Here is a 23,378-nt window from a genome sequence, read left to right as displayed (position 1 = left end):
GGCCTCATCACATGGGCTTATATACATCACAATGGGCCGCATCTCATGGGCCTCATATCAGTAGCTAGTGGCCCTGCTATTGGGCCTCCCACAAATACCATAGTGGGGCCCAGGAGGTTACAACGGTGGGCATTAATCCCTGCTGTCCAGCAGCGCCCAGACCGGGCTGTTGGATGACGTGGATTTAAACATACATCAAGGCCACGTCCAGATGGATGGTGAGGACAAACCACATATCATAGTGGGCCCACCGTCCCATATAGACGATGGAGCTGAAACACATACATCAGAGGGCCCCCACACGTCCAGATGGATAGACAGTGTGGATATAATAAATAAATCGTGGTGGGGTCCACGTCCTGAGATGGACGGTCAGACGGCGTGGATGTGAAACACACACATCATGTGGGCCCATCGTCCAAAAATGCTTGACGGTTGATATAACACGTACCACATGATCAGACCCACTAAACATGTAGACGTCAATACAACAACTATATAGCCGCCGCACACCAGCCAATCCGCTTCACAGAGGTGGGTCCCACATGAGGCCCACCATAAGTTTATTTTCCATCCAATCTGAACATAAGGTCACAAAGACCTGAATTAAGAGGAAAAAAAAATTTCATATAGATCCAAAACTTCTGTGATCCAAAAAGGGCTTCAATGGTAGACGTTCAATCTCTTGTTGCTTTTTGTAGTGTGGACCACCTGAGTTCCGTGTACGGCTGATTTTTGGGGTATCCCAATACCTAAAGGGGACCCATCAAATGCATGGTGTAGATGTCTGACATACATCATGGTGGGACTTGTGGTGGGGCCCACGGTCCCTGCCTTGATTTCAAGCAGCATGATGCTACTTGCTGCATATTATATATATATATATATATATATATATATATATATATATATATATATATAACGATAGATTTTCATAGGTGGGGACCACATTAGGATGATCCACTTCGTCTGTCGGGTTCTTTGGCTCGTGAGGGGTCCAATGAGCCCAATATTCAATATGTTTTCACGCACGGAAACATCACAGCAGGCCCTAACAATTTATCACTATTAAAATAATCTTATTGATGGTGTGGCCCATCAGAGATTTGGATTGGCTTCATTTATCGGCTCAAGGGATAAAATGAGATGGGAAATTGGATGGACGGTGTGGATTAGATACATACATCAAGGAAGGGCCCACATGAGTGGCCCACAGTTTGAATCAAACTGATATTTGAGTTTCACCTTCGTCCAAGCCTGCTGGGCAGTCTGGACAGCTACCCGTCCAGCAGGTCCTGGCCCATCTGGCCCACCCTAATCAAGGTCACTCTAGTCGGACGGACAGTGGATATAATACATCATGGTGGGGTCCACGCCAGCGTGGCCCACCCATTTAAACAAGCTGCTATTGTGTTTTCCCTTCAAACATGCCTACCCAAACATAGGCATCAAGGTGGGCTCACGGTGGACAGCGATGCTGTCCCACGATTTAGACAGCGTGGATCTCATATATACATTAGTGGTGGGCCATCAAACTAGAGAAAAGGAGAGAGAGAGAGAGAGAGAGAGAGAGAGAGAGAGAGAGAGAGAGAGAGAGAGAGAGAGAGAGAGAGAGAGGTGGAGAGGAGTTCTGCCACTGTAAGTTCCTCTCTATCATACACACATACATCAAATGGATCCCACCAAATGTGAGCCCTCAAATCATAAAATCCATGGTGGAAATCCCTTTCCCACTAACACATGTAAGGTCTAGATGGCCTTCTAACAATGGAAATCAAATAAACATCATGGTGGGGTCCATGGAGAATGGCCCCATCATGGAAATTCATATAAGCATCATGGTGGGCCATTGGCCACACCTAGGGCCCAAAGCGGGATCCCTACCATCAACCGGTAGGCCCCACTTGTCCCATAAATAAAATCATCATCTAAACCTAGATTCACCCACTGATTTCTAATCTTCTAGGCTCATTGGCTTCAACTTTGACGGAGGATGATGGGGATTGAAGGGCTATGATGAGAGATGAGGGGGTAGGAAGTGGCCACACTTGGCTCTCCTCTTGGAAGCTTGGAGTTTTCTCCCTTGGGTTGCTTGGGAAATGGGTTGAGAATGCTTGGGAAATGGGTTGAGAAAGAGAGAGAGAGAGAGAGAGAGAGAGAGAGAGAGAGAGAGAGAGAAGTTGATGGGATGAAAAAGGGATGGGTGAGTGATGGGTGTGAGTGACATGAGGGTTGACTTTGGGGATGGTTTGTGTAAGAGAGGGATGGGTGTGAGTGACATGAGGGTTGACTTTGGGGATGGTTTGTGTAAGAGAGGGATGGGTGTGATGGGTGGAGTGATGGGTCGTACTTGACTTGTGATTGATTGATTGATGTGATGGATTGGGTAGAGATTCTCTCGAATTCACAACGCACGACGTTTTTCTCAAAATAAATGCGGGCCCACAACTCCTGGCCTGGTGTTGAGGGTCAAATATTACATATCAGACCCAGTTATTGCATGAATCTACAAGCATGATACCGTTTAATGGCTTGATTTAATTATGTTTGTGATGCAGAGTGTATTTACGAGCATAGACTGAAAAAGGATGCTTAAAATATGGATTTAACGCTCTGATGACACCAAAGCATGGGATGGACTCCAGGGGACCAAGATCAACGAAATTACACACCAGGGATCTGCGGAAATCGAGAAACTAAAGCTCAAGCGGCCTGAAAGTTAGCCAGAATGCAAGATCACGAGGTTCCCACCACCCGTTCAGCTCAAAACTCCATACATGGCCAAGGGCCCACAAATTAACCGTACATGGTGAATTTCAACCTTCAGAGCCCTTCAGAAGTGGCCCAACGGGCAGATTAACCCCTAAAATCTTGATTTGGGGCCCGCCTGATATCTGGATATACTCCAATTTTGGTCTCAACGCCTTAAACCACGTGTCAAAGCGGATGGACGGAGCGGATTTCTCATGATCATCACAGTGGACTCCGTATGTACAGCGCGTGTACATAGGGTACACGCGCGCGCGCCGCACCAGACAGCCGAAGCGGTCAACAGTTTAGGCCTCTTTAGAAACTAACCTTCCTATTTTGTAGGCCTTTAAGATAGAAATCTCTAATTCGGTAAGCTCCTTCCCTACTTTCTATTTTTCAATTCTCTTTTAGTAATCTACTTTCTAGTTTAGGACTCTCTTAATTTATTTTAGAAATTTTCACTTTCTTTTAGGAATTCTTTCTTTTAGAAGCTAGTTCACTTCTATCTTTCTTTTAAAGAATTGTTCTTCTCTTTTTAGAATCTAACTTATTTTATTTTATTTTGCAGGTTTTAACTCAGGACTCCAATTTAGTAATTTCTTTCCAACTCTCTCTTTCTTGCTAGATTTTCCTAGGGTTAAGTTTTTAATTGAGGGCTGCGAGTGTTTTCATGCCCAAGTGGGCCCGTGACGACACTCGACGTCTCTTGACTGAAGGAGGATTGGTTGAGGGGTTGACTATCCATCGTAGGACTAGACACCGCTCGAAATCCTCTGAGTTAACTGAGGTTATGGCTGAAGACCAACCTCCTCCACTTCCACCCAGGGTGGAGGATACCCAAGATGAGAATGAGGTGCAACAGGCACCCCCGCCTCGTACTTTACGAGATTATCTACAACCGGCGGGAGTGAGTATGCCCTCATGCATGATTTTTCCTGAAAATACAGGACAAATGGACATCAAGCCAGGAGTTATCCAACTCCTTCCCAAATTCCATGGACTTGAATCAGAAAGTCCATATTTACATTTGAAAGAGTTCGATGAGATTATAGCTACATTATGTTTTCCTAATGTATCTGAGGATACAATTAGGCTGAAACTCTTTCCTTTTTCCTTAAAAGAGAAAGCTAAGACGTGGTTACATTCACTGCGTCCTAGATCCATTGGCACATGGAACGATATGCAGAGGGAATTCATAAAAAAATTCTTCCCACATCATAAAACGATTACCCTCAGAAAAGCGATCATGAACTTTGCCCAAAAGGAAGATGAAACATTCTTCCAATGTTGGGAAAGGTTTAAAGATTTGGTCAGTTCATGCCCACAACATGGATTTGAAACGTGGCGCATTACAAATTTTTTCTATGATGGACTGACATCTTCCATGCGCCAAATGGTCGAGACAATGTGTAATGGAGAATTCATTAATAAAGATGTTGACGAGGTATGGGATTACCTCGATAGTCTCGCTGAAAAAACACAATCATGGGACTATTACCCAATGACGAACACCACGTCTAGGCCGACTCAATTAAAGGAAAAAGGTGGATTATATCTCTTGAAAGAAGAGGATGATCTCAAGTGTAAAGTGACTACGCTCATAAGGAAAGTTGAGGCCATGGAAGGAAAGAAGGATAAGGTCAATGAAATTGTTTGCGGCATCTGTGATTGCAACATTCACACAACTGAAAACTGTCCTACAATACCTGCCTTTCGAGGAGTGTTGAATGAACAAGCCAATGCCGTAAATAATTATCAAAGACCTTTTACTGGACCTAACTCCAACACATATAATCCTGGCTGGAAAAATCATCCAAACTTCAGTTGGAGAAATGGACAAACGGCGACTCCTCCAGGTTTCTTCAATCAAAATCCAAATCAAGTGAAACCTCAAGAGGAACCGGTTCAAAATCCCATACAAGAGCTGGCTCAGGCAATGCGAGGAATCACAGAATTTATGCAAAAGATAGATTCTCGTATGACGGTTATAGAAAAGGGGATGCTTCCTGCACAACCTCTCCCCAATCCTAAACCGCAGTACGAGAATAATGATCCCGGCTCTTCAAATCAGATGGGGCATGCTAAATCCATCACCACTCTTAGGAGTGGGAAGATCATTGATAAAACTCTTGCGGATAGGCCCGAAAAGCCTCAAGAACCAGAAGAGGACAACAATGATGGATCCAGTGATGCCCCACAAAAAGTAGAACCGAAACTTCTAGAGAAGCCAGTTGCTCCATTCCCTCAACGGTTGGTTTCACCAAAACCTCTCTCTAATTCTCAGGATATCCTAGAGGTGTTGAAACAAGTGAAAGTCAACATTCCTCTACTTGATGTCGTTAAACAGATACCTTCATATGCCAAATTCCTAAAAGACTTATGCACGACCAAGCGACGAAAAATTATTCAAAAGAAAATCTTCTTGACTGAGAAAGTGAGTGCCATCCTGAAGCAAGACGTGCCGCAGAAATTCAAGGATCCCGGTAGCCCAACCATATCATGTGTAATCGGGAACCATCGAATTGATCACGCACTTCTTGACTTAGGAGCGAGCGTCAATCTGATTCCCTACTTGGTATACAAACAGTTAGGTTTGGGTGAATTAAAACCCACCCTAACCACACTACAACTTGCTGATCGCTCTGTTCGTGTACCAAGGGGGATAATTGAGGATGTGTTGGTCCAAGTTGATAGATTTTACTACCCTGTAGACTTTATCATCCTGGACACTGAACCCATCAATAACATGAGCACTCAGATTCCTGTCATTCTTGGTCGCCCATTCCTTGCCACGTCAAATGCAATTATCAATTGCAGGAATGGTATCATGACTATGTCTTTTGGAAATTTGACACTGGAGTCAAATATTTTTTTCAATAATGGCAGCAACTCAAAGGATGATGACGATTTCCACGACATTAACATGATTGACTCTTTCGTGGAAGATACGACACCTCTGACCTTATCCTCCGACCATCTAGAGACGTGCCTGGCCCACTCCCATGATTTTGATGATGACATGATTAGGGAGACGTGCGCCTTGCTTGATACTACACCGGTACTTGAAGTTAACCGATGGAGGCCACAATTTGAAGAATTACCACAAACTGATGTAGTGCCTCTACCGTCTAATCTCAAGCCGCCGAAGCTTGACCTAAAACCTTTGCCCTCTGATTTGAAATATGCCTATTTAGGTCAAGATGAGACATACCCGGTGGTGATCTCTGCCCACCTGGAGAAAGAACAAGAGAGTATGCTCATATCTACTCTCATTGAGCATAAAGGAGCCCTGGGATGGACGATAGCGGACCTCAAGGGAATCGATCCCTCGATTTGTACTCACCGCATATATCTTGAGGATAATGCAAAAACCGCTCGGCAACCACAACGTAGACTAAATCCAAACATGAAGGAAGTGGTTAAAGCCGAGGTTCTTAAACTATTAGATGTGGGTATTATATACCCTATATCTGATAGTCAATGGGTGAGTCCAACTCAAGTGGTCCCTAAGAAGTCCGGAATCACCATCGTAGCCAATGCTAATAATGAACTCGTGCCAACTAGAGTCACTACTGGTTGGAGAATGTGCATTGACTACAGGAAGTTGAATACCATCACGAGGAAAGACCACTTTCCTTTACCATTCATTGATCAGATCCTGGAAAGGTTAGCTGGTCATTCCTATTACAGTTTCCTTGACGGGTATTCGGGCTACAACCAGATAGAGATAGCCCCTGAAGACCAGGAAAAGACCACATTTACATGTCCCTACGGCACCTTTGCCTATCGAAGGATGCCATTCGGACTATGTAATGCCCCGGCCACCTTTTCGATGTACGCTTAGTATCTTTTCTGATATGGTAGGGCAATATCTAGAGGTCTTCATGGACGACTTCTCTGTTTATGGTCCATCTTTCAGCAAGTGCTTGGAAAGTCTTAAATGTGTGCTGAAAAGATGTGAAGAGAAGAACTTGGTACTTAATTGGGAGAAGTGCCATTTCATGGTTCAGAAGGGAATTGTCCTTGGGCATATCATCTCGTCCAAAGGAATCGAGGTAGATAAGGTAAAAATCGATCTTATCTCTAACCTACCTCCACCCAAGAACATTAGAGGCGTACGATCCTTCTTAGGACACACAGGATTTTACAGGCGATTCATAAAGGACTTTAGTCTTCTCTCTCGTCCTTTATGTAATCTTCTTCAAAAGGATGCTCCGTACGAGTGGACTGAGCAGTGCCAGGAAGCTTTCACCAAGCTTAAGAGCACGTTAACCACTGCACCTATTATGTAGCCACCCGACTGGAGCCTTCCTTTTGAGCTTATGTGCGACGCCTCTGATTATGCTCTTGGGGCGGTTCTAGGCCAGAGAAAAGATAAGCGGCCCTATGTCATTCATTACGCAAGTAGAACTTTAAATTCTGCCCAGGCGAACTACTCGACTACGGAAAAGAAACTCTTAGCTGTAGTGTTCGCCTTGGACAAATTTAGGTCCTACTTGATCGGATCCAAGATCATTATCTACACAGATCATGCGGCACTTAAGTATCTTCTTTCGAAAAATGATTCTAAGCCCCGTTTGATACGATGGATCCTTCTACTCCAAGAATTTGATTTAGAAATTAAAGATAAAAAGGGAGTAGAGAACGTAGTGGCCGATCACCTTTCTCGCCTTAATACCTCTGATTCCCTTGAGGCGACCCATATCAATGATATGTTCCCTGATGAACAACTGTTCAGAGTCTCCCATTCACCTTGGTTCGCTAATATTGCTAATTTTCTTATCACAGGTGCTATACCGACACAGTGGACTGCGCAAGATAAGAAGAAATTTTTCATCGAGGTGCGCAACTTTTTTTGGGATGATCCTTATTTATTTAAATATTGCCCAGACCAAATTCTAAGGAGATGTGTACCAGACGATGAGCATCAAAGCGTCATCTCCTTCTGTCACTCAGAGGCCTGTGGTGGTCACTTTTCTGCTAAAAAGACCACGGCTAAGATTCTGCAGTGTGGCTTTTACTAGCCCACTATGTTTAGGGACACTCATGAGTTTTGCAAAGCTTGTGAGCGTTGTCAGAAATTGGGAGCATTGTCCCGTCGAAATATGATGCCTTTAAATCCCGTCCTTATCATTGAAGCATTTGATTGCTGGGGCATCGATTTCATGGGACCATTCCCCCAATCGTTTGGAAATCTGTACATTTTGCTCACCGTGGATTATGTCACTAAATGGGTCGAAGCGATTCCGTGTCGAAAGAATGACCATCGCACGGTCATTAAATTCCTAAAAGAAAACATCCTTTCTCGATTCGGAACACCTCGAGTCATTATTAGTGATGGGGGCTCACACTTCTGTAATAAACCATTTGAGAGTTTAATGAAGAAATATGGTATCTCTCATAAGGTGAGCACCCCATACCATCCTCAAACAAGTGGACAAGCTGAGATTTCTAATAGGGAGATCAAACACATTTTGGAGAAAACGGTTAACCCAGATCGTAAGGATTGGTCAATCCGATTGACCGATGCCTTATGGGCATACCGTACTGCATTTAAAACTCCTATTGGAATGTCTCCCTTTAGACTTGTCTATGGGAAGGCTTGTCACTTGCCTGTGGAGCTGGAACATAAAGCGTACTGGGCGATCAAAAATCTTAATTTCAATCTGGACAACGCTGGCTCGCTACGCAAACTTCAATTGAATGAACTTGAAGAAATCCGGAATGATGCGTACGATAATTTGAGAATTTACAAGGACAAGATGAAAGCATTTCATGACCAACACATTTTACAAAAATCATTCATGCCTGGTTAGAAGGTCCTTTTGTACAATTCTCGATTACATCTCTTCCCAGGTAAGCTTCGATCTCGTTGGACCGGCCCTTACATTGTTGTTACTGTTTTTCCTCATGGGGCCGTTGAGATAAGAGATCCTGACAATGGCAAGGAGTTTAAAGTCAATGGCCATCGATTAAAACCATTTGTCGAGAAATTTGATTCAGAGGACATGTCCATGCCTCTGACTGATCCTGTTTACCAGGATTGATCTCCTAGTCTGATGGAGGTATAGGTAGGTTTCCTATTTTCTTAGGACTAGGGTAGTTGCTTTATTTGTTTGGCTGAAGACGGTAAACTTAGCGCTCCTGGGAGGCAACCCAGCTCTTCATTTCATTTCATTTTTATCATTAGTTAGTTCAATGTTTGTGGGTAACATCACTGCAAACCCTCACGAGACTACAACTCGTCCACTAGGGGAAACCTAGGGGTTTAAAGGCTTGTTGCATACGCTAAATGCAATCGAGAGCACCTACGAAAGTGGTATAGGTAGGATTGTATTTTTGTTATTTTATTTTACTTCTGTTGGTTTCTCTCTTGTGCTGACCGCTCTTACGTAGAAATCTTTGAAAAGCCTCTTGATTCTTTCATCCAGGTATTATCTTTCCATCACTTCTTATTTAATTTTTGTCCCATGTGCATCGCATGCTTATTTCTTTTACATTGAGGACAATGTAAATTTTAGGTTGGGGGTGGGAGATTAGGTCACCTAATCAGCATTTTCTTGGTCTTGTACAAAAGTTGTGAAAATTTTAAAAATTTTCTGACATTTTGTTGAATTTGAAGTGATTTTGATAACCATCTTGGATTTAAAATTACAAGATAAGTGAAGTTGGTAATTTATGACTCTTAGATTCAGTTATCTATTATATTAGATTTCACAGTTAAGTTTGAAGTATTAATCTATAATTGGAAGTTTTAAACATTGATTGAGTTATGAGTTCACATGTCACATCTCGCTTTCACATTAAGATTTCAGTTGATATTAAAGGGTTAACTTGGTAATCACTAAGCATGTAAGGAACCAGCTTGGGAAAATTGTCCGTCATGAAAAAAAAAAAAAAAAGGAGAAAGAGATACCTTTGGAAAAGGTTAGACGAATAATTTTCACCATAGGTTTGCTCCCTATAGGTGTGGATTCAATTCTCCTCTCCCTCGAAAAAAAGAAAAAAAAAAAAAAGAAGGCAAATTCTGGTTTAAGTTTTGAGTGTCCTAAATACTGTTTTGATTATCAATGTTATCATAAAAATTATCCATTGGATTTCTTAATGATGAGAAGCCGAGATTTTATTATACACTCATGATACTCATCGTTTAGAATTGTTCTAATTAATGCATAAATACTTTAAAGTTGATTATGAAATTTATTGTGCACTTGATTCCAGGAGGAAGTAATATCCAACATTCATGCATCTTAGAATTTTCGAATCTAGACTGTTTTTTAAAAAATAAAAAAATCGCTTAAGTTCATAAAAATTGTCCTGTATTTCTCAACTTATTTTTCGCATACTTTGCTCGGAACTAGCAAAATGCTGGTTGGGGGTTGTGTTGAGGGTCAAATATTGCATATCAGACCCAGTTATTGCATGAATCTACAAGCATGATACCGTTTAATGGCTTGATTTAATTATGTTTGTGATGCAGAGTGTATTTACGAGCATAGACTGAAAAAGGATGCTTAAAACATGGATTTAACGCTCTGATGACACCAAAGCATGGGATGGACTCCAGGGGACCAAGATCAACGAAATTACACACCAGGGATCTGCGGAAATCGAGAAACTAAAGCTCAAGCGGCCTGAAAGTCAGCCAGAATGCAAGATCACGAGGTTCCCACCACCCGTTCAGCTCAAAACTCCATACATGGCCAAGGGCCCACAAATTAACCGTACATGGTGAATTTCAACCTTCAGAGCCCTTCAGAAGTGGCCCAACGGGCAGATCAGCCCCTGAAATCTTGATTTGGGGCCCGCCTGATATCTGGATATACTCCAATTTTGGTCTCAACGCCTTAAACCACGTGTCAAAGCGGATGGACGGAGCGGATTTCTCACGATCCTCACAGTGGACTCCGTATGTACAGCGCGTGTACATAGGGTACACGCGCGCGCGCCGCACCAGACAGCCGAAGCGGTCAACAGACGCTGGACCCGTCTTCCTTGCGCACCAGCGTCCAGCGGACGGACGCTGGCCGACCGTTTTTGGCTAGTGGGCCCCACCCATCATCCCTATGGAAGATCTGAACCGTCCAATGCATTCGGAATGGGGGTTTAACCCACGCCTAGGTCTCCTTTTAGGCATCATGAAAATTTCCTCACTTTCTTAGTTATTAAGCACAGGATGGACGGCGGAGCAGAAAGATCGGTGGGCCACACCCAATCCAAGCCAAACCAACCCTTTCCAATTGGTTTTTCTAAAACATTTCAATGAACGGAATGGATTTACTCTCTTGTATCGAACATGACCCCAACAACCACAGCGAAAAGTCGGTGCGCAGGCTCTGTTCCGCGATCTGCCTTGTGAACGAAGCCTTGTGGGCCTCTGTCTTGACCCATAGGCCTGATCCGGACCGTCCAGAAGGTTCTAACGGTCTGGCTAAGGGTTATGTAGATGAAAATCTTGCAAAGAAGGGCCAAGAATTGTTTCTACAGGCTTTTTTTTTTCTCGAGCATAAGAAAAATGGTAACGGTGGAGATCCTGCGGGCCATCACAGGGACGATCCATACCACACTTTCTAGGCTCAGGATTTTAAGAGGAATTTAATGAATGAAATAGATCATGCTACCAGATCTTTGTGGTGCTAAAATCTAATCCAACGCAAGAAGATTATGCGTTTCCGCTGGGGTGATGCGAAACTTCCCACCGACTTCTCTCCGCCTGATCACTTCACGCCAGCGAACAACCATCTTACCGAGGGGACTGCCTTTATAAAAGTGGGGAGGCTGGAACGGGATCGTGGAGAGGTGGAGATAGGAGGAGTTTGGCCGCTGGCAGGTGCTCGGTTTGAGGGAAAAACGGAAGCAAAAGGCTGGCGTTTTTTGCTGCTGCACGTCAGGTGATCCACGGCTGGATCGAGGGAACGGCAGTGTTTTGGCTGGAGGCAGAACCGTGGAGAAAAGGGAAGATGCTGGAAAAGCTTAGGACTGGACTTTGAATGTGGAGCAGAAAAAGAAGTGAGAGAAAAGTGTTTTTTGTTGTTTCTTCTTTTTCTTCTTATTTTTGTTAAGGGTTAGCCGCATCATGGCGAGCTAAACCTCTTAGCTGGGGCTAAGAGGGGAAGCTTGTGGCGTGATGGGACTGACTCTATGCCATTGAATTATGCTGACTGACCAATGATGATTTTAGTTCAATTAAAAGGAATACTTTCAGTTCTCTTTTAATGGTTTGTTGTGACTGAAATTACAATAGATCTGCGATGGCTTTGAGTATTTCTCTCTCCCTTTGATGTTTATGATGTCAGGAAGCCCTGTTGTTCACCATCGTCTCATGGGCATGGTTGGATGACGGTATCCTTCTTAACCTTCATACATTGTTGAGTGGTTGGTAATTAGTCTAATTCTATTGTTTGCTTTGCCTCCTGGGCATGGTTTAATGATGGAATCCATTCTAATTCATATACCTTTGATCTCTTTAAACTATATTAAAAGAAGTTCAGTATTTTTCGTGGTAATGGCATAAGATCTCCCTGATCCCTACAAGTGGATCCTCTGAATCCCTAGTTTCCTTCTTCTGAATTCCTTAAAAGTTTTAGATAATTACTCCACAATTATTCCTTAAATTTCTATTTGGTTAGATCATATCTTAGTCTAGTTCTATTTCTATCTAGTTTCAGGAAACGTACAGGTATCAGTCCCTGTGGATTCGACCTCGGTCTTACCGAGTTTATTACTACATCACAACCCTATACTTGGGGAGTGAACACCTGGGTGGTCCGGATTGATCTCACAGAGCCTGTGGGGCCCACCTTTGGATGAGTAAGATGAAAAAACTTGACAATTTCAAAGAATTCTACGGGATGCGACTTAGGGTCACACGCAAACGTCGATTACAGGTCGCGGGTCACCAAAATTCGACGAGAATTACGGAAGTCTAAAGAACGGTACGACTAGGATACGGGCCTTACAATGTGATTTGAAAGTCTAAGATGAATATGCACTTAGAAGGATGGATTTAGAGCTCAAAAGAATATAATAAAAAATTAAAGTTTTGGAAGTCATTAATGAAGAATTCATATGCCAAAGATCCAAGGAAACCAATTGTGGAATAAAGGAAATCAAAGTTTTGAAGTGAAGAAACCAAGGAAAAGGAATCCTGAAAATTCAGGACCAGAAAAATCATGTTCTAAAATTCTGGGGCTAGAAAGATAAAATCCTGAAAAATTGCAGAAACAAACGTTCAACCTCATCAAGGACAACTTTGATGTCATCGAAGCTAACTTCGATCCCATCACAAAAATCAATAAAAATTTGATTTTTTTTTTTTTGCTGGAAATATTCGTGCACCCTTTGATGGCATCAAACTTCGATAGCATCGAAGCTGTCCTCGATGGCATCGCAAAAATTAAGAAAAATTTGATTTTCTTGCTGGACATATTTATGCACCCTTCGATGCCATAGAAGGAGTGTTCGATGCCATCGAAGGAGCTTTGATGCATCGAAGGTGCGTGTGATTGTATAAATTCAAATTCGGTTTGTGAAATTTTTCGATGTGGTGTGAAAGATTGAGTTCTAAAACTATTTAAAAGTGTTCCTAAGATATTCCAAATCATCTTCTAGGGTTTGGAAAGGGAGAGAAGGCCTAAGTAGAGTACCAACAACATTCTTCCACTTCAATTTCTTCATGGGTTTTAGTAGATATTTTAGTCTTTCTTTTGTTTTCGAGTTAATTATAATTAGCCAATCTCTTAGCTAAGGCTAAGGGATGAAGCTTGTAGTTATTATTAATACTTAGTTTACTTTGATTCAAGATATTTGGTTTATATGTTGAATATTTCATTGAGATTTAGTTTGAATGAAACAGGATTTTTAGTTTACTTTGATCCATTTTCGACTCTGGACACATTACATGCTTAGGAAAGCTAAAAATAGTTTCTTATATATTTTGTAAGGGATTGATATGTAAAATCCATTGATCTATCGCAAACCTGGGCATGATGGATGCTTTGAATTCCCTGCGATCAATACTTTGGTGCATAATGTGAGAACCAATATAATTGAAGTTTAAATCTGTTTTGATACATGGATGATGATTTAACAAAATTATCTACTGATTAGATGGGATAGGACTTTGATTTCAATTGAGTTGTCTAATGAATTAGTAAATTGGATATTGTGATTGCTATAGGTGGATTCATGGATCTTTAGTCGTTTATTTATTCATTTTAAACCATTTTTCTATATCGCTGGATTAAAAACCTAGACAAATATGTTAGACTTAGATTAGTTCTAGGCCATATTCCCCATTCCCCGTGGATTCGACCACGGTCTCATTGAGTTATTACTACTTCGCAACCCTGAACTTAGGGTTCGTGAACAACACCCTAGTGTCATCTTCTTCTGTCACTCACAAACTTATGGGGGCCATTTTTTGGCAAAGAAAAGTACTACTAAGATTCTTCAAAGTAGTTTCTATTGGCTGATGATGTTTAAAGATACCCATGAGTTTTGCAAAGCATATGAGTAATGTTAAAAAATGGGAAGAATGTCATGCTGAAATATGATGCCTGAAAATTCGATCGTAATTATTAAATTTTTTTACTGATGGGATATTGATTTCATGGGACCTTTCCCTCATTCTTTTGGACATCTTTATAACTTCCTAGCTGTGGATTATGTTTCCAAATGGGTGGAGGCGATTCCTTGTAAAACTAATGATCACAGAGTAGTTCTACAATTTTTAAAAGAAAATATCTTATCAAGGTTTGGAATGCTGAGATCTATAATAAGTGATGGTGGTTCGTACTTTTGTAATAGACCATTTGTAATGAGAAAATATGGTACTACACACAAGGTGACTAAACCCTATCATCCACAGACAAGTGGCCAAGCTAAAATTTCTAATAGGAAAATTAAACAAATATTAAAGAAAACAGTGAATTCATAACGTAAGGATTGGTCTTTAAGGCTAACCAATGTATTGTGGACTTATAAGAATGTTTTTAAAACTCCTATTGGAATGTCTCCTTATAGACTTGTCTTTGGGAAAGCTTGTCACTTACTAGTGGAATTGGAACATAAGGCATACTAGGCCATAAAGAAGTTCAATTTCGACATTGACAAAGCTAGCACGCTGCATAAACTCCAACTTGTGGAGTTGGAAGAAATTAAGAAAGATGTGTATGACATTGTGAGAATGTTAAAGGAGAATGAAAGTGTTCCATGACAAGAACATTTTTAAGAAAACATTTGAGCTAAATAAAAAAGTCTTTTATATTTTTAATTCTCGTCTCCATCTCTTTCATAGAGAATTACGATCCTGATGGATCGACCCATTCATAGTAAAGACTGTTCATCCTTATGGGGCCATGGAAGTTGTGAATCCTAAAAGCGATAATGTGCTCAAAGTAAATGGTCAGAGACTGAAACCATTTGTGAAAAAATTAGTTACAGAAGAAATGTCTATATCTTTGGAAGATTCTTTGTACCAAGATTGATCTCCTAATCTGATGAAGATACTTTCCCCTTGCTTTCTTAGGATTTAGTTTCTTTTGGTAGAATTGGATCTTTTGTTTTGTAATTTTTAGTTGCTGAAGCATTAATCTTTGAAGTTCGCTGCCATATGTTGTCCTTCAGGTACTTGTTCCATCTCCTCTTTATTTTGTTACTCTCATGTTACATTTATTACATACATTTTATACATTGAGGACAATATAGAATTTAGGTTGGGGTGGGGTTTCCATTGGAAAATTTTTTAGCAATAAAATTATGAATTAATTTTTTTAAAAGATTATATAATTTAATATAGTTTTGGGAGATAAATTTGAGAGTTAGTATTGAATAATTTTGAAACATAGATTCTAGTTACTTAATGAAATTTAAGATTAAGTTCATTTTAATGATATTTAGTTATTTTTTTTAAAACATTGATTAAATCATGAATTCATGTGTTTCATCTAATTTACACATTAGACCTTAGTTTGATACTGAATTGTTGAAGTGATGATTATGAAGAATGCTAGGGATCAAGCTTAGAGAATTTGTCTATCATGTTTATTGAGAAAAGTAAAAAAACAAAAAAGAGTATTACCTAGCTAAAAAAATAGTTTTCATTGAAAAGGGCTACCTATTAAGGTTCATGACAGAAAAAAGAAGAAGTTAATAGTGTGAAAGCCGTCGATGGAAACATCAAGAGCTAGAATAATGAATTGTTGAAGTGTAAGATAAGTTCTGTTTTAGGTTTTGGTTGATTTGTTTATTTCTTTGATTATCATTATAGACATGAAAATGGAAAATTGAAATTTATAGTGTTGTTAAGTCTGAATTACATAATACATTTATGAAACTCAATGTTGGGAATTATTTAATTATATTATTATTAATTTGAGTTTAATTGAAATATTTATTAAAGTACTTGTAACACCGTGAACTTTTCAATACCTGAGTATTGAAAGTTCTCGAGTGTTACCATGAGATTTGAATTAATATGTAGATGTGTATGACACCAATCTAACTATCCTAACCTTACATCCATTCTCTAACACGAATTTGACCATTGGAAATAATCTTCATTCATAAGATCTTCAAGCTGGACCATCAGATCATCAGGTCTACCATTCATTGGGACCCAAAGTAATAAATTCACTATCCTTCGAGTCCAAAATACTCAATTTACCAATCCACCAGTTGATCATCACACCTAGCCCATTAGACTACTGCCCTAACTATTGAATCTCATCTAAGCTGACCTTAGGATCCCTTATAACCATGGATGATCAAGATGAATGCAATCTGACCATTGAATCAACAAAATATACAATTTAAAGACCATAACCAAACATTAAAACCCACCTGAACGATTGGATCCACCTCATCTTTGGTGGGATGGCCCAACATCACTATTCAAAATGAATGGACGGAGTGGATTTCCCACAAGCATCACTGTGGGGGCCATTTTAACCATGTGGGTGCGCTAAGAAATGTGCACCGACGTTGCACCAGGCGGCAGAACCAGTCAAACCTGCCTTGACTCGATAAAATAGGAAGGAAATCCTTCCTTCTTTCAAAATCTCTCCTGCTCGCAATGCGAACGGATAGCGTTCTATTTGGGGATGCTGTGGCCCACCACCAAGATCATCCCAGATGATCTAAGCCGTTCATTGGGTCCGTAGGTCAAAACCGACCAAACCATAGCTATCTCCACGTATTTCCAAGCAGCCATGTGTGCACGATTTTGAACACAAGTAGCTAGGCTGCGAGCAAACGACTTTTGGTTGAGCTAGAGTGGGCCACACCTCAAATCATTTGAAAGATCTGAACCGTCCACCGAGCCTAGCTCATGACTACTGCTAAGACCACAAGATCCATCAAGATCCATGCACACAGTCCGGTGCATGACATTGATCACGGAGAAAACTCCGCCCTCTCTTAAACTGACGATCTGAGAAAGCCTCCCACTGTTTATCTCACCAATGCAAACCATAAGCACATCCTAGCCATTCAAAATCCCCCAGGATGAATTCTGATTCTTCCCACGTTGACAGAAAGAGGATAGAGGAGCGGAAGGAGTGCAACACCCATCGTTTTCCACATACGCAAACCACAGCTTGCAAAAGTGAATATAGCAAGAAAACCACCGCATCAGAGGGGCCAGATAGTCAATTTGGTGGGCCAACCAACAAAAAGATGTGGATCTGGGCCGATCAGGGATGCCACTTCGAAGATCGTAAGGCTAAGGTATGATCCACCATTGCAATGGGATCATCTTCCTCGATCGAGATAAATGACCCGGGCCATGAAAAGCTAGCCATTACTGAATCCAAAATGTCCAGACGGTGATCCTTCTAGATCCGACCGATCTACAGAGGAAAGAAGAAGAAACCCGAAAGGAGAATCACGGACTGTGAACGGTGATTACACCATCCCGTTCTTTCCGTTACGCAAATAGAAGTTGCATAAAGAACACCTCGTTTTCTTGGCTACGCAACAAGGGCTGCGCAAGAAGAGTCTGGAAACTCATGCCCTATAAAAGCTCCCTTCGGTCCGACTATCAGAGGAAACACAACAAGAGAGAGAGAGAGAGAGAGAGAGAGAGAGAGAGAGAGAAAAGAGAGAAGAAGAAGGGGTGAAGTTGCTTGACTTTGGATCAACTCCAACCAAGAAAGGAAGGAAAGACTGGGTTGTGCCGACTTCCAGTCCCCTGATGTACGTATTCTAGAACAGGAAAGAAGAAAATAAGAGAAGAAAGAAGGGAAAAGGAAGAAGAAAGAAAAAAAGGGAGAGTCAAACCAAGGAGACTTGAGGTGACTCAGCGAGTCAACTGACTGATTTGGGCCAACTCAACAGGTGAATTCTGCGTAATTTCGAGTTTTACTGACTGAGGTTAACATAAATCACTCATATGCTAATAACCCTATACTAGGTTAATGTCTAAAATCATCACCACTCTAAGCCTAAACTTAGATCTTAAGCAAAATCCTAGCCCTTGATCTTACTTACTCGAATCATCTAATGGGGCGATCTAATGAATTGTTTAAAATAATGATAGAATTCAATCATTTGGCGTATACATAGAGCTATAACAACAATTGAGGGCAATCCGACATCAAATGTGAGGGTTTTTCCTTTAAGCTTACTTTGATTTAAGTTGATATGAATTATCTTGCCCTTTACCTGTTCTCGTGATTTTCTCTCTGTAATTGTTTAATTTATCATCAACAATTATTTACCCTTCGAGATTATGGTGTGATGTTGATTACAAGTGATCTTTATTAATTTATGTGGGCGATGGATACAAGCCTTGCCCTTGCCTTTACCAAATTTTGTTGAGTGCCTTGGTACTCTTCTCTTTGTTAAGTCGGTCATTGCCACTCTCCTCTTTGTTGAATTAGCCATTGCCACTCTCCTCTTTGTTAAGTTACCCATTGTTACTCTCCTCTTTATCTTATTAGCCTTATGCTATTACCTTATGGCTTGGGCATGTGTCTTGGTATTCCAAAATCCTGTAAATTGAATTATCTTTTTATCAATGCAAGTGATATGTTAGAGGTATCGTAACTAGTAACTCAATATTTATTGTGGACGTAATGTGTTACGGGTAACGGCCCTCTTGGCTGGCACATAATTTCGTGGGTTAGTTGGCGTGGTGCACAATCGATATAGGTAAATCACCATGCGTGTTACATCACTTTTTTAGGATTAGATGTCGTAAATCTCTCAACTGCGTCATTGTGTCGCCTTGAGATGTTCACATAAATTCATATTTACGTCAGACGCGTCGACGAATATCCGTAGTTATAGGATACGGGTCGAGTCGAGTTTTTTATGAATCATATTTTATATTGTGATGATCACTACGTATGATGAGCCACACACACTTTGCTAGGCATGCATCTCATGTATGTTATTTGCGTATACTGATACTTCTCGTAGTAGTAGAGTACATAACGTATCAGAGCCCTTACATTATTTTTATGAATCTCTTAAATTATTGTTAATCTTAAAGGATAACCATCACTATGAGTAGGGCGTTGACCCTCTCCAACCGTACAGATGATGCATGTGATGTACAGATTGAAGACCTAAAGGACTATCTCCCTATGGAAGATTATATTGAATGAATAAGAAAATATTTTTATGATTTAGTTTTATACTTCCGCTACAAACTCAATAAATGTAATAAGCTCCTATTGAAAGGACATTTGATTATTTACTAAATTCTTTTACTCTCATGAAATAATCAATACAGTCAATTATATTATCGTAAATATTACCTTCAAGAGTGTATCTGGATATAATCTAAATGAAAAATAAAAATAAAAATATGGTGCAATTTTAAAGCATCAAACTTATACATTATTAACACTCGGTTTTCTCGAGCATGAGTATAAACTTTGGCCATGAAAATTCGGAACGTTACAGTACTAGAATTAAGGTGAATAACATATTTGATTTGGTTATCTCTGGATTAGATGAGTTTAAAATTATTTGAGATTACAGGATTTGTTTCTTTTCAAAATTATTTTAAAATTTAGAATTTCTCACATGTTTGACTTGGGACTAACAAAATGCTAGTTGGGGGGTGTGATAACATCTAAATATTACATATTTATCATCTCGAATGAATTAATTTTCATGCATTCAAAGTGTTTAATTGATTAACTAACATCTATTTTGTACATTCGAGGTAATCCAGGAAACAAAGACGAAAGCATGCATAAGGAGGATTAAACCTTAAAAGATTAATCAAGAAAAAGCTTGGAGATTTGGACGTCATTAATGAAGAATTCACATGCTAAAGATCTAAGAGAACCAAATACAAAATGTGAAGAGACTGAAAAAATCATGCAGTGCAAAAACGAAATTAACAGACTATTCGATCCCACCTAAGGTTGGTTCGGTCTGACTGAATGTGCACAAAACAATCCAGTAACAAATAATGATTTTTAGACTTAATTCATAGCTCGACACTTATGTCTAATTGAAACCAGGTTTAGTGCCACCGAAGGGATGTTCGGTGTGACCTAAGGGAGAGAGAGATTTCAGAAGAAAATTGAAAAGATTCAGCTAAAACCAAGAGAAAATTTTGTGCAACTGAAGTGATGTTCGGTGCGATCGAATGCTATAGTTGATTGCAGCCGAAGCATACTAAAAATACAAAAATTGAAGTCAGTTCCAAGTTGGTGTGAAATTTTCTTATTTAAAGGGGTGTTCTAAGCTTTCCTAAAAATGAATTACGGTAGATGAGAAAGACCTACGAGTTGTGGAGCTTCTTCATAATAATCCTTCCTTTTTAATCCTTTAGTTCTAGTTTGTGTGTGTGTGTGTGTGTTTTTTTTTTTTTTTTTTAATGTTTTGTTTAAGATGTTAGTCATGCTTAGCTAATCTCTTAGCTAAGGTTAATAGATGAACTTTTTAATAGATATTTAATGTTTAATTCATTTCTTTAATAAAAGTTAATGTTATTATGTTGAATTGTGATTGGATGTGATTGAATTCCTATGTTGGGGAAGGAATCAATATATAAAATTGTTTGATCTATTGTCGCATTTGGGTATATTATATGCTTTCAATTCCCTATGATGTGATTACCTATATCTTCATGAGAGATAAATCCTATCATGATTCTAATATATGTTGGATGTTTTTAAATTAATATTACTATGTTATCTTCCGATTAGAATAGATTGGAATCTAGTTCTAGTTGAGTTATCAACTCGAGAAGGCGAATTGAATTTAAAATCTATTGATTGGGGATTTCTGGATCCTTATTGATGTAGAGCAGGTCGCGGACACTTTCATGTCCAAGATGGATTAGAGAAGGCCCGATCGGAGGCAGAAGTCATCAAGACCATCGGAACCTTAAAACAGGCATATCTCGCAAACTAGAATGAGTTACTCGACATACCATATATGATTTTGGGGTAGGACGAGCTACTTTAACCAACCAACCCAGCTATGCTGGGTTCCCCATGCCGAATTTGTGAGATTCCATCATATCGACGGTCGAATTCTATGTTTAATTCCGTTTTTACTATAAATAATAAGTTTTAGTTTGATTATAACTCTTCATCCGTTGGGCTTTAAGAGTTGCACCCAACATGAAAAGTGTTTAGAAAAATTAGGAGAATAACGTAGTTAAGCCACATAAGACACTTACTATTAATAGAAAATTTACTATTTATAGTAAGTTACGAATTTTAGGGAGTTTATTTATAGTTTAATTCCTAAACTTATTCCAAGTTATGATATCCCTATTTAAAGGGTTGTAGACTCATTTATTTCATCTATTAATATTCAACAAATTTATTTTAACTTTATAGAATTATTTCTAGTTTCTATTTTTCCCTGTGGATTCGAGAAGTCTCTATGAAGAGTCCAGAGAAGTTTCGTGGATTCGAAGTAGTTATCCCCCTTGAGGAAGATAGTGATCGACCTCATCACATTCATCCCTGTATCACTTACCCACTTTTTTATAATTGCTTCTATAATTCTTCTATTCCACTGTAATAAAAACCCGGACTAACTATTTTTTCTTAGATCTTTAATATATTCTCACCAAATTTTCTATGGATAGAACTTGTTCTTATCAAGCTATTAGTACATTGAAATATTATACTTGAGGTTGTCAATTATTGGGTTCAATCGGTTGTTGCAAATGATAGAGAAGATCTCAAAATTTATATATTCCTCGCAGTGGTGTGTTGTGACCTGATTTTGTGCTTTTCGAAGTCCTATGGGTTATAAGAGTCATAGTGGATTGATAAATGGACTTTTTGGACAGGTAGAAATCGAATTACTGTTGGTACTTTTTTACTTTATTGTTATTATTATTATTATTACTACGTAGTTTTGCTACCTCAGCTACCATGGCACCCATCGGTTTGAATTGTTGGCACATGGTTGGTGGGAATCAAATTCCCGCTCACTTTTGGTCAATCCGGACCATGAATTGGCTCTGGATGGTGTTGGATATCTCATGGGTAGAATCCTTCTGCCAGAGAGTTTTATGCTGTAGCTGGAGGGAATTGGCGTCCTAAGTTTCTATCGCTGTAAGCAATATTTTTTTAGGCAGCGGATTCCATGCGTCAGCCTCCGTGTCATTCTTAATTTCATATTCCAACAGTGAATAGGCCATGATCTAGAATCTCAAGAAATCTCAATGTACGATTTTATCTATTTTCTTCGTGGCATATGGATGTATATATTAAAAGACAAAAATTTAGACGGTAAAGATACTCTGATGGAAGAAAAAAAATTAGCCAGGGGCTAATCAACAGTTGAAACCACATGATGCATGGTCTGGATCATAAAACAAATGTGCCCTGGTACACGATCTGAAGGCACCAGAATGTCTCGAGGGTAGGTGATCAGCTCCCATGTTATAAACCAACACCAGACCTGGACCCATTATACCAACCGTCATTGGATTGGAACTGCCAGATCACATGAGTTTTCGGTCTGACCCCATGGTTAAAAGGTTCAGTGAGTTGGGCTGACTCGTCCAGTCTCAGGTTGAGACGCAACTCGCCCAGATTAGGGTGAATTGGCATTGCTTGTCTGAATTGGGAGTGTCAAACTTCAATTGGTTTGGCTGAGTAAGTTGACTCGAAAGAGTCATACCATACTTATTTGAGTTATAAAACCATAGTCCAATCATTATGCGTGACCCAGACTGTCATCTTTTAAAAATTTCAGTTTTTTAAATATTTTAATTTGTAACAATATAAAAATAAAAAAAGCCCTTGGACTTTGGAATAGATGGCAGATTAAAATAGGTTTGGAAGTGTATGGAAGACACCGAGTTATTTTCTTTGACAAAGTTGTTTAACAAGATTGTAAAGTTGAAGAAAATGTAAATGAGGAAAAGTATATTGTTTTACCTATTTATAAGAACAAAAGAAATATGCAAAGTTGTACTAACCATGATGGGATTAAACTTATGAGTCATATTATAAAACTTAAAAAAACTAGTGAACCAGTAAAGACTAAGGATGAGACAAATGTATCATAAAATCAGTTTAGTTTCGTGTCAAGAAAGTCTACCATTGAAGTTATTTTCCTTCTTAGATAATTAATGGAGAAATGGATAGAGAATGCAAAGGATCTCCCAATGATCTGATGGGTGTTCAGAGACA

General features: G+C 39.6%; 1 non-coding gene across 1 annotated transcript; it reads right to left on the bottom strand.

Annotated features, from left to right (window-relative positions):
• Nucleotides 1–3,979: 3,979 nt before the first annotated feature.
• LOC131241920 (small nucleolar RNA R71) lies at nt 3,980–4,086 on the bottom strand. Its single transcript, XR_009169481.1, has one exon. It is a non-coding gene; the product is annotated as a small nucleolar RNA R71 (small nucleolar RNA).
• Between the last annotated feature and the right edge of the window lie 19,292 nt (nt 4,087–23,378).

The sequence above is a fragment of the Magnolia sinica genome, chromosome 3, assembly GCF_029962835.1.
Source record: "Magnolia sinica isolate HGM2019 chromosome 3, MsV1, whole genome shotgun sequence".
Taxonomy (NCBI): Eukaryota; Viridiplantae; Streptophyta; class Magnoliopsida; order Magnoliales; family Magnoliaceae; genus Magnolia; species Magnolia sinica.
Note: the sequence above shows the minus strand (reverse complement) of the source record. Positions and strands in the feature narration are given on the sequence as shown.